Below are 14711 nucleotides of genomic sequence, written 5' to 3'. Positions count from 1 at the left end.
GTGGCTGTTATTTTCTGTTTGTCAAGGCCACTTTTATGTAGTTCCACGTATGATATAGCTTATAAATATAATAATATCAACTCCTGATTGACCAGCTCTTTATCAAAGTAAATTACCCTCTTTTGCACCAAAATGCTAAATCACATTTTGTGTGCATGTATGTGTGTGGTTCTGGGCACTGAACTCAGGGCTACATCCCTGGCCTCTTTCATGGTTTTTTTTTAAATTTTTTATTAAATTCTTTTATTGATACATTGTAGGTATACAACACAATTAATTTCTCATTGGGTACATAATGCATCTTGGTTCTTATTTTTTCCCCATTCCTAGCCCTCCCTGCACCCCCTCCACCCTTCCCTATTTACAAAGACTTTATTTCCATTTTTTCCATTTCTCAGCATTTTTTCTTTCCCTTCTTTCCTTTCCCCTGCCCCTCCCACTACCCCTACCCCTTTGGAACTTTTCTTCCTATTTTACATTTTGATTATTCATTCTAATCATTGGTACATTTTAGGTATACAATATAATGACATTCATCATTGGAAATCTGCACCTTTACATAGTCTCTCTTGGTTCTTATTTTTCACCCTTGCCCAGCCCTCCCTTCAACCCCTCCAGTCCTCCCTATTTACAAAGATTTTGTTCCTATTTTTCCATTTTCTCATATTAATCCCATTCCCTTCTATCCTTTCCCCTAGCCCTCCCACTTCCTTCCCCTTTGCCCCTTTTCTTCCTATTTCACATTACCTATTATACATTTTAGTCCTTATTTACACTTTCAGTTTCTCACACCAGAGAAACTACTCAGTATTTATACATGTGTGTCCTATTTATTTCACTTAAGAATATCGCCTCAATGTGCATCCACTTAGCTATAAATGTCTCTAATTTCTCATTTTTTATGGCTGAGTAGTACTCCATTTTATTAAAAAACCACATTTTCTTTATCCAGTCTCCAGTTGATGGACATTTGGGCTGTTTCCAAGTTTTAGCTATTACAAACTGTGCTGCTATGAATATGGGTGCACATATATCACTGTGGTATGATTCTTTTAATTCTTTGGGGAAGATACCCAGCAGGGGAATAGTGGGGTCAAATGGGACTTCCAGTCCTAGTTCTTTGAGGTATCTCCATACTGATTTCCACAGTGGTTGCACCAGTCTACACTCCCACCAGCAGTGGAGCAGGGTTCCTCTTTCCCCACAGCCCCACCAGCATTGGTTATTGGTTGATTTCATGATAGCAGCCATTCTTTCTGGAGTGAAGTGGAATCTCAGCGTTGTTTTCATTTGCATCTCTCGAATGACCAGTGATGTTGAACATTTTTTCATGTATTTATTTGCTATTTCTAGTTCTCTGTCTGAGAAATGTCTGTTCATTTCAGATGCCCATTTTTGGATTGGGTCTTTAAATTTGGGAGGTCTGATCTTTTTAAGTTCTTTATAGATTGGAGATAGTAGACCTTTGTCTGAGGAAGAGCAGGTGAAGATTTTTTCCCACATTGTGGGTTGTCTCTTCACACTGCTGGTCGTTTCTCTTGCTGTGCAGAAGCTTTTTAATAAGAAGAGATCCCATTTGTTGATTGTTTGTGCTAGTTCACAGGCAACTGAGGTTTTGTTCATAAAATCTTTTCCTACACCGATGTCTTCAAGGGTTCTATCTAACCTCTGTTCCAACTGGTTCAGAGTTTCTATTTTAATATTTAGATCTTTAATCCATTTTGATTTTAGTTTAGTGCATGGTGAGAGATACAGGTCTAGTTTTAATCTTTGGCAAGTTGAAGCCCAATTTTTCCAGCACCATTTATTAAAGAGGCTATCTTTCCTCCAGTGAGGGGGTTTGGCTCTTTTGTCGAAGATGAGATGGCTGAGTGTATCTGGCGTTGTTTCTGCATCTTCTAATCTATTCCACTGGTCCTCAAGTCTGTGTTCTTTGCCAGTACCATGCTGTTTTTATCACAGTAGCTTTGTAGTAGAGTTGCAGGTTGGGGATTGTGATAGCCCCTGCCATGTCTCTGTTACCTAGAATTGCTTTTGCTATTCTGGGTCACTTCTTGTTCCAAATGAATTTTTGGATTGTTTTCTCAAGGTCCATGAAGTATGCTGCTGAGATCTAATTGCATTAAATCTATATAGCAGTTTTGGAAGTATGGCCATTTTCACTATATTAATCCTTCCTACCCAGGAGCAGGGGATGTCTGTCCATTTTCTGATATCATCTCCAATCTCTCTTTTCAGAGTGCCATAGTTTTCAGAGAAGAGGTCTTTGATTTCTTTCATTAGGTTGATTCCTAGGTATTTCAGTTTTTTGGATGCTATTGTGAAAGGAATTATTTGCCCTATTTCTCTCTCAGTGAGTCTGTCATTGGTGTAGAGGAAAGCTATTGATTTTTGTGTGTTGACCTTGGAACCAGCTACTTGACTGAATTTGGTTATTAAGTCTAGAAGGCTTTTGGTGGAGTTCTTGGGGTCTTCTATATAGAGTATCATGTCATCTGCAAATAATGACAATTTGACTTCTTCATTTCCTATCTTTATTCCTTTTCTTTCTCTTGTCTAATTGCCGTGGCTAATGTTTCCAAAACTATATTGAACAGGAGTGGTGATAGTGGACATCTTTGTCCTGTTCCTGATTTTAGTGTGAAGGATTTCAGTTTTTGACCATTTAGTATGATATTGGCTGTTGGTTTTTCATAGATGGCTTCTATCAGTTTGAGGTAGAGACCATCTATTCCAATTTTTTGTAGGGTTTTTATCATAAATGCATGTTGGATTTTGTCAAATGCTTTTTCTGTGTCTATGGAGATAATCATATGGTTTTTGTCCTTGGCTCTATTGATATAGTGTATTACATTGATTGATTTTCGTATATTGAACCATCCCTGCATCCCTGGGATGAATCCCACTTGATCAGGGTGTATGATCTTCTTGATGATCTTCTGCATTCTGTTTGCCACTATCTTATTAAGGATTTTTGCATCTATGTTCATTAGTGAGATTGGCCTATACTTCTCTTTTTCAGTTGGGTCTTTCTCTGCTTTGGGGATCAAGGTGATGCTTGCTTCCAGGAATGAATTTGGTAGTAGTGCTTCCCTTTCAATTTCATTGAAGAGTTTCAACAGTAGTGGCAGCAGTGCCTCTCTAAATGTCTTGTAGAATTCAGCAGTGAAGCCATCAGGGCCCGGGCTTTTCTTAGGTGATAAGTTTTTAATTACATTTTCAATTTCATTGGTTGATATTGGTTTGTTCAGAATTTTTAGGTCTTCTTCGTTCAACTTTGGTAATTCATATGTATCTAGGAATCTGTCCATTTCTTCTGTGTTGTCCATCTTATTGGCATATAGGTTCTGGAAGTAGGTATTGATGATCCTCTGGATTTCTGCTGGGTCTGTTGTAATTTCAGTCTTTTCGTTCCTAATTGCATGGATTTGGGCCTTTCCTTTCCTTTTTCTGACAAGGTTGGCTAAGGGTTTGTCAATTTTGTTGATTCTTTCAAAGAACCAACTCTTGGCTTCATTGATTTTTTTGTATCATTCTCTTAGTCTCCATTGCATTGATTTCTCCTCTGATATTTATAATTTCCTCCCTTGTTTGAGCTTTGGGGTTGTCCTGCTCTTCTTTTTCTAGAAGCTTGATGTTCAGCATCAGGTTGTTTAATTGGGCTCGTTCTGTTTTCCTAATATGCATATTCACTGCTATGAATTTCCCTCATAAGACTGCTTTCATTGTGTCCCATAGATTCCGATATGTTGTATTGTCATTATCATTTAATTGAAGGAACTGTCTGATTTCTTCTTTAATTTCCTCTGTGACCCACTGGTTATTCAGAAGTGTGTTGTTCAATTTCCATGTGTCAATGAAAATTTTTGAGTTTCTTTTGCTATGGATCTCCAATTTCATCGCATTATGGTCTGATAATATACAAGGGATAACTTCAATTCCTTTGCACTTCAACATGTTCTATGTGTGAGTATGTGGTCTATTTTGGAGAATGACCCTTGTGCAGCTGAGAAGAATGTGTATTCTGATTTTGTGGGGTGGAAGACTCTGTAAACATCTGTTAAGTTCATTTGTTCAAGAGTTCGATTGAGTTCTAGTATTTCATTACTTATTTTTTGTCTAGTTGATCTATCTATTTGTGACGTCCCCCACTACAATTGTATTAGTGCATATATGACTTTTCATGTCCATTAGTATTTGTTTTCTATAGTTGGGTGCACTAGTGTTTGGTGGATAGATATTTATGATTGTCATCTCTTCCTCTTGGATTCTTCCCTTTACAAGGATGTAGTGTCCTTCTTCATCTCTCTTAATCAGTATTGGTTTGAAATCTACTTGATCTGCAAAGAGGATAGCTACTCCTGCTTTTTTTCGGGTTCCTGTTGCATGGAGTATTGTTTTCCACCCTTTAACTTTCAGTCTATGAGTTTCCTTTTGAATTAAGTGTGTTTCTTGTATGCAGCATATTGTTGGATTTTGCTTCTTGACCCATTCTGCCAGTCTATTTCTTTTGATTGGTGAATTGAGACCATTAACATTGATGGTTATAACTGAAACGTATTGACTTGTCGTTGCCATGAGTTTTTCTTTTTGTTGGGTTCTCCCCCTTTACATTTAATTTCTTGTCATGCCAGATGTGTTCATTCTGTTTTGCTTCCTGGGGTTGTGATCCTCAATGTCTGTTCCTAGGATATTGTGTAAAATTCTTTGGAGTGCTGGTTTGGTATTCACAAAGTTCCTCAGGTGCTCTTTGTCATGAAAGTATCTTATTTCTCCTTCAATTTTGAAAGATACTTTTGCAGGGTACATCAATCTGGGTTGGAGGCTGTTTTCTTTTAGGGCTTGGAATATGTCACTCCAAGCTCTTCTTGCCTTGATGGTTTGTGTTGAGAAGTCTGCTGTGATTCTGATGGGCTTTCCTTTGTATGTGATTTGTTTCTTTTCTCTCACTGCTTGGAGAACTTTGTTCTTCTGTTGTGTTTCTGGAATCTTAACAATTATATGCCTATGTGTAGATTTTTTTTGATCAAGGCTATTTGGAGTCCTATATGGCTCACTTATCTGTATGTCAAGTTCTTTTCCCCTGCTTGGGAAGTTTTCTGCCATTATTTCTATGAAGAGATTTTTTATGTCATCTCCACTCTCCTGTTTCTTCATTGAGTCTAATCAGTCTTATGTTATTCTTCTTTGCATCATCTAGCAGCTGCTGGATTGATTTCTCATGGTCCCTTATAATTTTGAAGCAATTTTTCTTTTCCTGGTCACTAATTGTAATCTTATCTTCTATATCTGAAATTCTGTCCTCACATTGGCTCATTCTGCTATGTAGACTTTCAGTGGAATTTTTCATGTCCTGGAAATCTATTTGCATCTGTTTTATGGATTCCATTTGTTTCCTATGTTAGGATTCCATCATGTTCCTCAGCTCCTCTCTAGATTTATTAATCATGTCTTGCACTAGGGGCACAATTTCTCCTGTTATCTGAAAAATTATTTCTGATTTCATTTTTTCCAGATCGCCTTTTATTGCCAGTTCAGTGGATCCAGGTGGTTGAGTATCAGAGTGTTCCATCTCATTTCCCTTTGGGGTTGCTGTAGGTGATCTGGAAGTCTGGTTTTGAGACTTATTTATGTGTTTTCTCATTTCGACTGGGGCAGGGGGCTGTTAGCACCTGCACGGATTACCTCCTCTGAGCTGGGTGAGGTGGGACAGGGGCCACGAGGAGAGGTAGGGATGGTGGCCCCAAAGCCCTTTCCTGTGGGCTGGGAGCAGTGGGAGGGATGGTGGCCAGGAAGCCCCTTCCTCTGGACCAGGAGCAGTGTGATGGCAGCTCAGAAGCCCCTACCTCTGGGCCGGGAGTGGTGGGAGGGATGGTGGCCTGGAAGCCCCTTCCTCTGGGCCGGGAGCAGTGGGACTCAGTACCGTGGTCTGGTGGTCTGGTGTCCTCTGTGTCTTTGTAGTGTGGAACCAGGTGGCTGCCTGTCTGCAGTGGGGTGATTCGGCGTCTTCTGCGCAACTCGGGACCTCAGTAGGGCGTGCACAGACCTGCCTGTCTGCAGCGGGCTGCCTCTTTCATGTTTTATGTGAGGACAGTCTCCACAAGTTGCCCAGGCAGGACTCAAACTTGTGATTCTCCGGAAGCTGGGGTCAGTGAGGACACAGAGTGCATGGGAGAAGGCAGCTTCAGCTGCATTAATAGGAGAAACTTGCTAAAGATCAGAGGTTAGAAGGAGGGGAGAAGCCAGGATGTCAATCCTGCAGCACTCTACTTCTGCCCCTGGGTCTCCAGCAGCAGTTTTTTCTCTCTGGGATCTCAGATCTTACCAGGCAACCATTTCCTCCTCAGTCTCAGCCCCCATGTGGAAGTCCAGGCCATTTTGCTAGCTGCCACCACACAAGACTGACGTCTTCTCCCTGTGTTCCTTCAGCCTTATGGAAAGCTGTGGCTTCCTGCTCCTGCTCTTCTCTGGTTTCCCCAACCTACCCTCTTTCCTGACTATTCAAAAAGTGGCTCAGGGACCAGCGGCACTGGCTAGATCTGAGAACATCTTTAAAAATGCCAAATCTCTGACTCCACAACAAACCTACAGAATTTGAATCTGTATTTTTAAAAGATCCAGAATAGGTAGGCTGTAGCTCAATGGTAGAGTGATTGCCTAGCATTTGTAAAGCCCTGAGTTTGGGGCCCAACACCAAAAATAAAATAAAATGAAATAATGCCAGTTGCTTTGAATATGAAATTGAAACCCATTTTGTAAGTAATAAATACCCTGTATTAAATTCCCCATTTGAACTATCTGTTTTCTGACCTGTTTTTATGTTCACATGCTCACCTATCTACAGTACTTATCTATTCTATTGTATTTCAATGTAAGATTCTTGAATTTAGATTTTTCCCTCACTTCTCTGACCAATTTTTAATTCATATTTTCCTTCAAAACTATGCAGTACTTGGGCTATATTTTCAATGTTGCCAAGGAGAAATCTGACTTCTGTTCCTTCATAGATAATCTATTATTGTTGCTTTTGTTTTTGTGTTTTTTTAAAAAAAAAAAACACAGATTCTTACAAAATTCTTTTGTTCTCCTTAAAATTTTAAAACTGTCACCTAGAATAAATATTGCTACCTGGAACATACCAAACCATACTAATCTCCAAACACTGGCCTTTTGTTCCACAAAAGAAGTTTCTTTATTAAAACTTAAGTATTTATTTTTGTTTTGCTCTAATCTTCTCTTCAGGAACAATTCGGCTTCATAAAACCATGTCCAATGTTGACATTAATACTGGCCTTGCTTTTGGAGTCAGCTTGCGGGCTCCTTTTTCATCTCATGCCACCTTTGTCTGAGGCTCCCTTATCCTTTCTCAGGGAGATCATGACTTCTTCCATCTTACTGAAAACAACAGGCAAATGTCTTCCAAATAATTTTCTGACTTTTAGTACTGTTTAGGATTATGATTTTCCTCTGAGCCTAGAGGATAATTTTCCATTTCCTTTTTGTTATGGTAATTTTATAGGGCATTTGTTCTTTTTTTAACTGTTGACTTATCCTTGAATAAAACCCAATTTATGCCAACATATAGAGGTCATGGGATTTCCTTGGTTTCTCTTCCTGCCTCTGTGGGTGCTGAAATATTCTTTAAAAAGCTAGACAAGAGTAAGAGAGGAGGGGCATGGCCTAGGCCAGTGGTGGTGAACCTTTTAGAGCTTCAGTGATAACAAACAGCTGGCCACAACACATGCCATTGGTTTGCCACCACTGGTCTAAGCCTAGGCCTAGACTGGGCAGTGAATCATCTTGCTTGACTGAGCAGGGCTGAGGTGAACTATCCTCCTGCTGACTTTTGGGTCAGATGCACTTAGTAGCTCTTACATCAGATGAGGCATAAAAGACCACATCCTTTTCTCTTGTCTCTTCCTCTATTGCTACCCATCTCTACCACCACACTGTTCCCAGAACCCTACCTTCTGCCAAAATGTTTTTCCATGGATAGCTACTAATTTCAGGGTATAATGCAGCATATATCCCGATAACTGCAGTTTCTGAATATGTATGAAGTAGAATTTTTTGGAAATTAGGACCATTTCTATTGAGCTCAAAAAAGAATCCCCAGGTCTGGGGATTTAGCTCAGTGGTTCCGCTGCCTGCCTCACAAGCACAAGGACCTGAGTTCAATCCCTGGTACCAAAAAAAAGAAACCCCAAATGCAAAAGGGATGTAGCTAAAGTTTGTTGATTTTTGAGATCATTTTAAAGCCCTTCTTGTTGAAAGCAATTCTCTGATTTCTAAAGAACATCAGGTATCTTTATCAACACAACAGCTGGAAGAAATTCCTTCCGGGCATGTGAGCTTTTCTTTAGCATCCAGAGTTTGAACTTACAGAAATCTTCATGGATAATGGGAAGATATTAAACAACATATAGGAACCTGATGATCCGCTACTATAGCGTGCTTACTATGGCCAGATGCTGTGCCTCACATTTAATCTTAACAACTCTTTACTTTAGGTGTAGGAGGCAACGTTCCTCTTGGGCTTCATGTTTCCATGTGGAATGAAGGGTCTCTGCTACAATGCAACTCAGCCTCCTTCCTGCCTGCTGTTTTCCCTGGGGAGAGTCACTCATCCCACTGCTTACTTGGAAAGAAGAAACTAGACACACGTGGACCATTCTTTGGTCTGCCTTTCTAGAGAAGGCAGGCATGCTGGGCTGCTACCTGGTCTCACACTAGGCTCTGGGGAACAATGCAACTCCCACCCTCATTTCCATTTCTGCCTGGGCCTCCTGAGCACAGTGCTGGGATGCAGGATTAGAAAGCCCTTCATTTCTAAGCATCCACATTTTCCGTACAGCTTTATTTGCATTAAAATGACATTTTCACATTCACCCATCTAGGTTCTGTACTCTCAATTAGTTCCAAGCCTAAATGGGGATGATGAGAAATACTGTGTTGATCCCTTTAAAATCTCCAAAGTGCTTATCAACCGCTGGTGTTTATATTTAAGTTATGTAAACTAGTATTTTAAGTTAAGTAAGCACAAGCAATGAGCCAACCTATTCAACATTCTTCAGCTTATCAACCCACAGAGATGGCTTCTCCATTCTGTCTAGATAGAGAATACTTGACCAGTATCCCGCAGTAATCAGAACTTTCTACTTCCCACTACTGATATTCATAAAATCTCATCACATCATTTGTTTTTCAAGACAAAGTCTTGCTATGTTGGTTGGTCTTGAAATTTTTATGCAGCCCAGGCTTGCCTGGAATTCACAGTCCTCCTGCCTCAGCCTCCTGAGCATGCACCAGAATTACAGGCATGCACCACTATGCCTGGCTTTCTCACATCTTTGAGAGTTATTGTTAAGAACATTACAGGAAAACCTGAGCTATCCTTCAAGACTCTTCTGTGCATCCTTTCCTAATTCTGCCAGCAATCAGCGACTCCTCCTCAGGGTTCTTTATACGGTCTACTGTGGAAGAACAAAGATTCCCTCAGTACTGACTCATTCATTTATCTAAGCTTTGAACTTAACAAAGCCTAGGTGCCAGTTCAATTTTTGTGTAAGTCTAGTCACAGGAATAAATGAATACCAAATTGTCCAAAGCAATCCTTTTAAGCACAAGGTCTCCACCAATTCCAGCGGGGGTAAAGTCACCGTCCAGCAACATTTAAGTTACACAGCCTGCCTTTGTTTCATTGAAGGTTTTATTTCATTGTTCTTTCTGTGTGTGTGTTTTTTTTAACTTCCCTTGCTTTCAGAAGATGCTGTGTGGAAAGCAGTTGACTGCTGACATATCTACTATCTGTTAGCATAATCTACGGCATGCCCATGTCTCATTCAATCTTACCCTGAATTGCTACAGGAACCCATAATAATTACAACCTTAATAGAACATAACACCAACGATGCCTATCACATATCAAGCACCTGCCATGTACTCAACACCACGCCAACGGTCATACCTCGAAGATGCTCACCAGGTCAGCATCATTATTCCCACTTTACAAATGGGAAGACTGCGGCCCAGTGAAATGAAGACATTTGGCCACTTCCACACCCCAGAGCAAAAACTAAACCAGTGCAGCCTGGCTGGAGCTGGATCTCTTTCCTTCATTCAGTGCCCTCCGGAATATACAGCAGCTGTTGCGACGATTAGAAAAGATAATGGGTAGGAAAGTGCTTGGAAAACTCCACAGAGAACCAAGCATGTAAGAGATTATGAAGACTTGTTGAGAGCTTTGGCAAGGGCACTGTGATAATAGCTCCGGGGAGGGGAACAAATTGATCTGGCTGGAGTTTAGGGACATTGCCTATTATGTAAGCACTCTGAGTTCAGTATTTGTGGGATAGCGGAGCTTCGGCCCCTCTCTCTGTGTGCCGCAGTCCCCACCTCTGAGAACAAAGACAGGAGAGGCTAGCTTGGCTTCCGCTGGTTGTTTCCTCTCCAGACAAATGAGAGGGTGAGAGCTGACAGGCGGGTTATCCGCTCGCTTGCTCACTGTTGGGTCCTAGACACTGATTGATTCGGACCCTACTCGGAGTAAGAGCAGTAACTTACAACACATGCTGAACGCTTGCCACTTAAAATGAGCTTTAAAAAACACAATAGGCCTGCATGTTTATCCTCTGAAGTAGAGCACAACACAGCACTGGTGGTTACATATGTTCTGAATGTCTCACCAGACTCCAGGGGCAGAGAAAGCCCTTTGTTCTCTCACCACCCAACAAACATTTATGGATTGATTTCTGTATGGCAGGCATTGTGAAAGGCGCCAGGGGCATGGCAGGGCCCCTTCTGCCAAAAAACTAAGATGAACAAGGGCAGACCTACAAACTACTTATTTCCTTTATCATAATTCTTTATGTGCATGTTTACAGTACATGTTCACATTCCTCGTGAGGAGTTGGTACATGCACATCACACATCTCAATTCCTGTTTTTATCCCCTTCCCTCCCCTCACTCCTCTCTGCCCCCATTTCTTGACCCCCTTTCTATCTGAGAAAGAGCTATCTCCCTGCTTCCTAATGTCTTTTATTTTGCTCTTTATTTATACTTTGGGTTTCTCATGTAAGAGTGTGTCTGATTTATTTCACTTAATACTGTGATCTCAAGGTGCATCCATTTTCCTACAAATGACTCAAGTTTATCATTCTTTATGGCAGCATAATACTCCATTGTGTATAAATACATTTTCTTTATCCATTCATCTGTTGATGGACATACAGGCTGCTTCCAAGATGTAGCTATTATGAATTGTGCTCCTATAAACATGAGTATGCATGGATCATTACAAACTACTTTTTAAAATGTGATGCAACACAAGTGCCCCAACAAGAGTATGTATAAGATAAAGAAAATAGAATGAATGATAGGGAAAATTAGAATTAGTGTCTACTTACAGAGACTCCTTCCAAGAAGAGATGCTATCTAAGCTGGCTTCTGATGATCAATTAGAAATGTTACACTCAACTCTTCATAAGTGTACTGTGGTTTACTCTTCATATGGCTACATATACATATAAATACACATATACCTGGTATTTGCAAACAAACTAAATATTGTTTGTTATTTTAATAATTAAGCCACCTAGAACCTACAGAACACACTAATATTGTAGAGCATGAAAAGAAGGACAAGGCACAGTGCTCTTTCAGTTAACAAATCAGATTAGAGAAAACATGACCTGCTCCAAAATAATAAAAGAGTGAATAATAAGGAAAGCATTTAACATATCACCAGCTAGGAAAGATCAACAAGACAAAATGTCGATGGAAACGAGCTGAGAAGAAGGTCAACGATCTAAGTTTCCAGTTTAAAAACCTAGAAAAAGAACTAGGTATGGTGGCATAGACTTGTAATCCCAGCATCCTGAGAAGCTGAGGCAGGAGGATTGCAAGTCTGACCCTACCTGAACAACTTAGTGACTTAGTAAAACCCTGTTTCCAAATAAAAATTTTTTGAAGTGATGGAAATGTAGTTGAGTGTGAAAGCTAATTCAATGCCTACTACTGAACCAAACAAATAGAGGAAAAAAGGAATCTAGAAAAAGAAGTACAAATTATGTCCAAAATGTGAAGGAAAGAAATAACAAAGAAGAGAAAACTGTATTGTTTTGGTTTTTTTTGGTACCAGGGCTCAAACTCGAGTCCTTGTGCTTGAGCAGCAGGCAGCGAAACCACTGAGCTAAATCCCTGGCCCTTGCTATTCTTTATTTGCTTTTTAAAAACAGTTTTCTGGGCTGGGGATTTAGCTCAGTGGTTTTGCTGCCTGCTGCACAAGCGCAAGGACCCGAGTTCAATCCCCGGTACCAAAAAAAAAAAGAATAGGAAGCATCGAAAGCAAAATCTTCCTCTCTCTAAAATGAGAGAAACAAAATTAATAAAACTCTAGCTAGACTTCTCATAAATAAAACAGTAAACACAAATTGCTAATATCAGAAATGAGAGAGGGAAGATCACTATGGACACTTCAGATATTTAAAAGATAACAAAGAAATATGAACAAAAGAATGCCAACAACTTTTGAAGACTTTTTAAAAATCCCTTAAAATATAACTTCAAAATAACTCGAGAAGAAATAGAAAGCCAGGCACAATGTCGCACACCTATAAACCCAGCACCCCAAGAGGGGGCTGAGTCAGGAGGAGGACAAGTTCGAGCTCAACCTGACCAACTTAGTGAGACCCTGTCTCAAAATGCAAAGGGCTGGGGATGTAGCTCAGTGAAGAGGCCCTGGGTTCAACCCCCAGCACATCATGAACGAATGAACAAATGAACGAATGAATGAATGAGAGGAGAGAGAAAGGAAGGAGAGAAAGGAAAGAAAAAGAACCTGACCAGAACTATGTTTTATTAAAGAATCTGAATTTGTAATTAAACACCTTCACACACAAAAAAATCTCAGTAATGACTTCCTTGGTGAATTTTATATTCAATATTCAAAATTTCCAGAAGAAACAAATCCTACACAAGTTTTTTTAGAAAATAAAAGTTGAAGTCAGAATTCCCAGATAAAAAATCCTGACAAAGACATTACAAGAAAACTATAGACCACTGTCCTTTATGACCATAGATACAAAATCCTTTAAAAACAATTAGCAAATTTTATCCAGAATATTTTTAAAGGAAAGTAAATCATTATCAAGTAAATTTTTTTAAAAACTCCTGGAATGCAAGCTTGGCTTTATAGCCTAATTTATTGTTAATATGATAGATTAATTTATCATATTAACAGGATAAGAATATGGTGTATTTAAATAGAGGCAAGGAAAGTATCTGATAATATTCAACATCCATTCATGATTTAAATCTCACAGCAAATATGAAATAGAAAAGAACTTCTTCAGTATCTGCTAAAAATAAAACTACACCTCACATCATAATTCATGTGAAAGACAATTTTTCCTCATAAAATTTGGAAGAAGGAAATATACTGTAGGTCCTAGCCAACACATAAAAGAAAAACTAAAATACAAAGATGCACAGTTTAGGCATAGCTTTACTTCTTTCCAATTACCAATGACATGACACACCCAGAAGAGCCTTCACAGTCTCCCTACTACAAATAAGTGAGATTACATGATTGCAAGATACAAGATTAACATACAAAAATCAGTTACATCTTTATATATTGGCAACAAACATTTGGAAAAGGAACTAAAATGCCATTCATTAGCATATCAAAGAAGATGAACTCCTTAGGCATAAATTTAATAAGATCATTTAAAACTTGAAAAATGGAAAGGCATTTTGGGTATCTAGTAGGTTTGGGAATTACATCTCTTCCCCCTGTATCATTTTGGAGGTCTTCCACTGAGATTACTGCTCGGAGGAAAACAAAAATTCAAAGTATCCTGGAAAGAAGGTACCTGTGAAAGAAGCAAGGAGGTTCAATAAGGAGACTGGAGACCCCCAAGAGCCAGTCCCAGCACCCAGAAAGAAGCTCCCCCGCTGCCATCCCAAGCTCCTAGGGCAGAGAAGGTGAGCCACGTGAGTGCCAGAAGCACACACACACCCGCCCCCGTGGAAATGAGAAAACACATAAACAAGCCTCAAAAACAGACTTCTGGGTCACCTACAGCAACCCCAAAGGGAAACGAGATGGAACACTCTGATACTCAACCACCTGGACTCTGTGAACTGGCAACAAAAGAGGATCTGGGAAAAATGAAATCAGAAATAATTACTCAGATAACAGCAAAGATTTTGCTCATGGTGCAAGACATGATTAATAAATCTAGAGAGGACACAGATAAAAAAAATAGAGGAGCTGAGGAACAGGATGGAATCCCAACACAGGAAAAAAATGGAATCCATAAAACAGATACAAACAGATTTCCAAGAGATTAAAAACTCCATTGAAAGTCTGCACAGCAGAATGAACCAATGTGAGGATAGAATTTCACATACAGAGGATAAGGCTGCAATTAGTGACTAGGAAAAGAAAAATTGCTTTAAAATTGTAAGGGAACACAAGAAATCAATCCAGCAGCTGCTAGATGATGCAAAGAAGAATAACATAAGACTGATTAGAGTCAAGGAAGAAAGAGGAGAGAGAGCAGATGACATAAAAAAACTCTTCACAGAAGTGATGGCAGAAAACTTCCCAAGGAGGGGAAAAGAACTTGACATACAGATAAGTGAGGCATATAGGACTCCAGCTAGCCTTGATCAAAAAAAATCTACACATAGGCATATAATAGTT

At 39.6% G+C, this 14711-nt stretch overlaps 1 long non-coding RNA gene across 1 annotated transcript in view; it reads right to left on the bottom strand.

Annotated features, from left to right (window-relative positions):
- The window catches only part of LOC147827988 (uncharacterized), a 63592-nt gene that overhangs the window by 4292 nt on the left and 44589 nt on the right, over positions 1–14711 (bottom strand). The gene's annotated exons all lie outside the window — the stretch shown is intronic.

Source organism: Heterocephalus glaber, unplaced genomic scaffold, assembly GCF_053883595.1.
Source record: "Heterocephalus glaber isolate CG9 unplaced genomic scaffold, H.glaber_assembly_v1.0 deba00001428, whole genome shotgun sequence".
In the NCBI taxonomy this organism is placed as follows: Eukaryota; Metazoa; Chordata; class Mammalia; order Rodentia; family Bathyergidae; genus Heterocephalus; species Heterocephalus glaber.
This window is presented reverse-complemented; position numbering and strand designations above follow the sequence as displayed.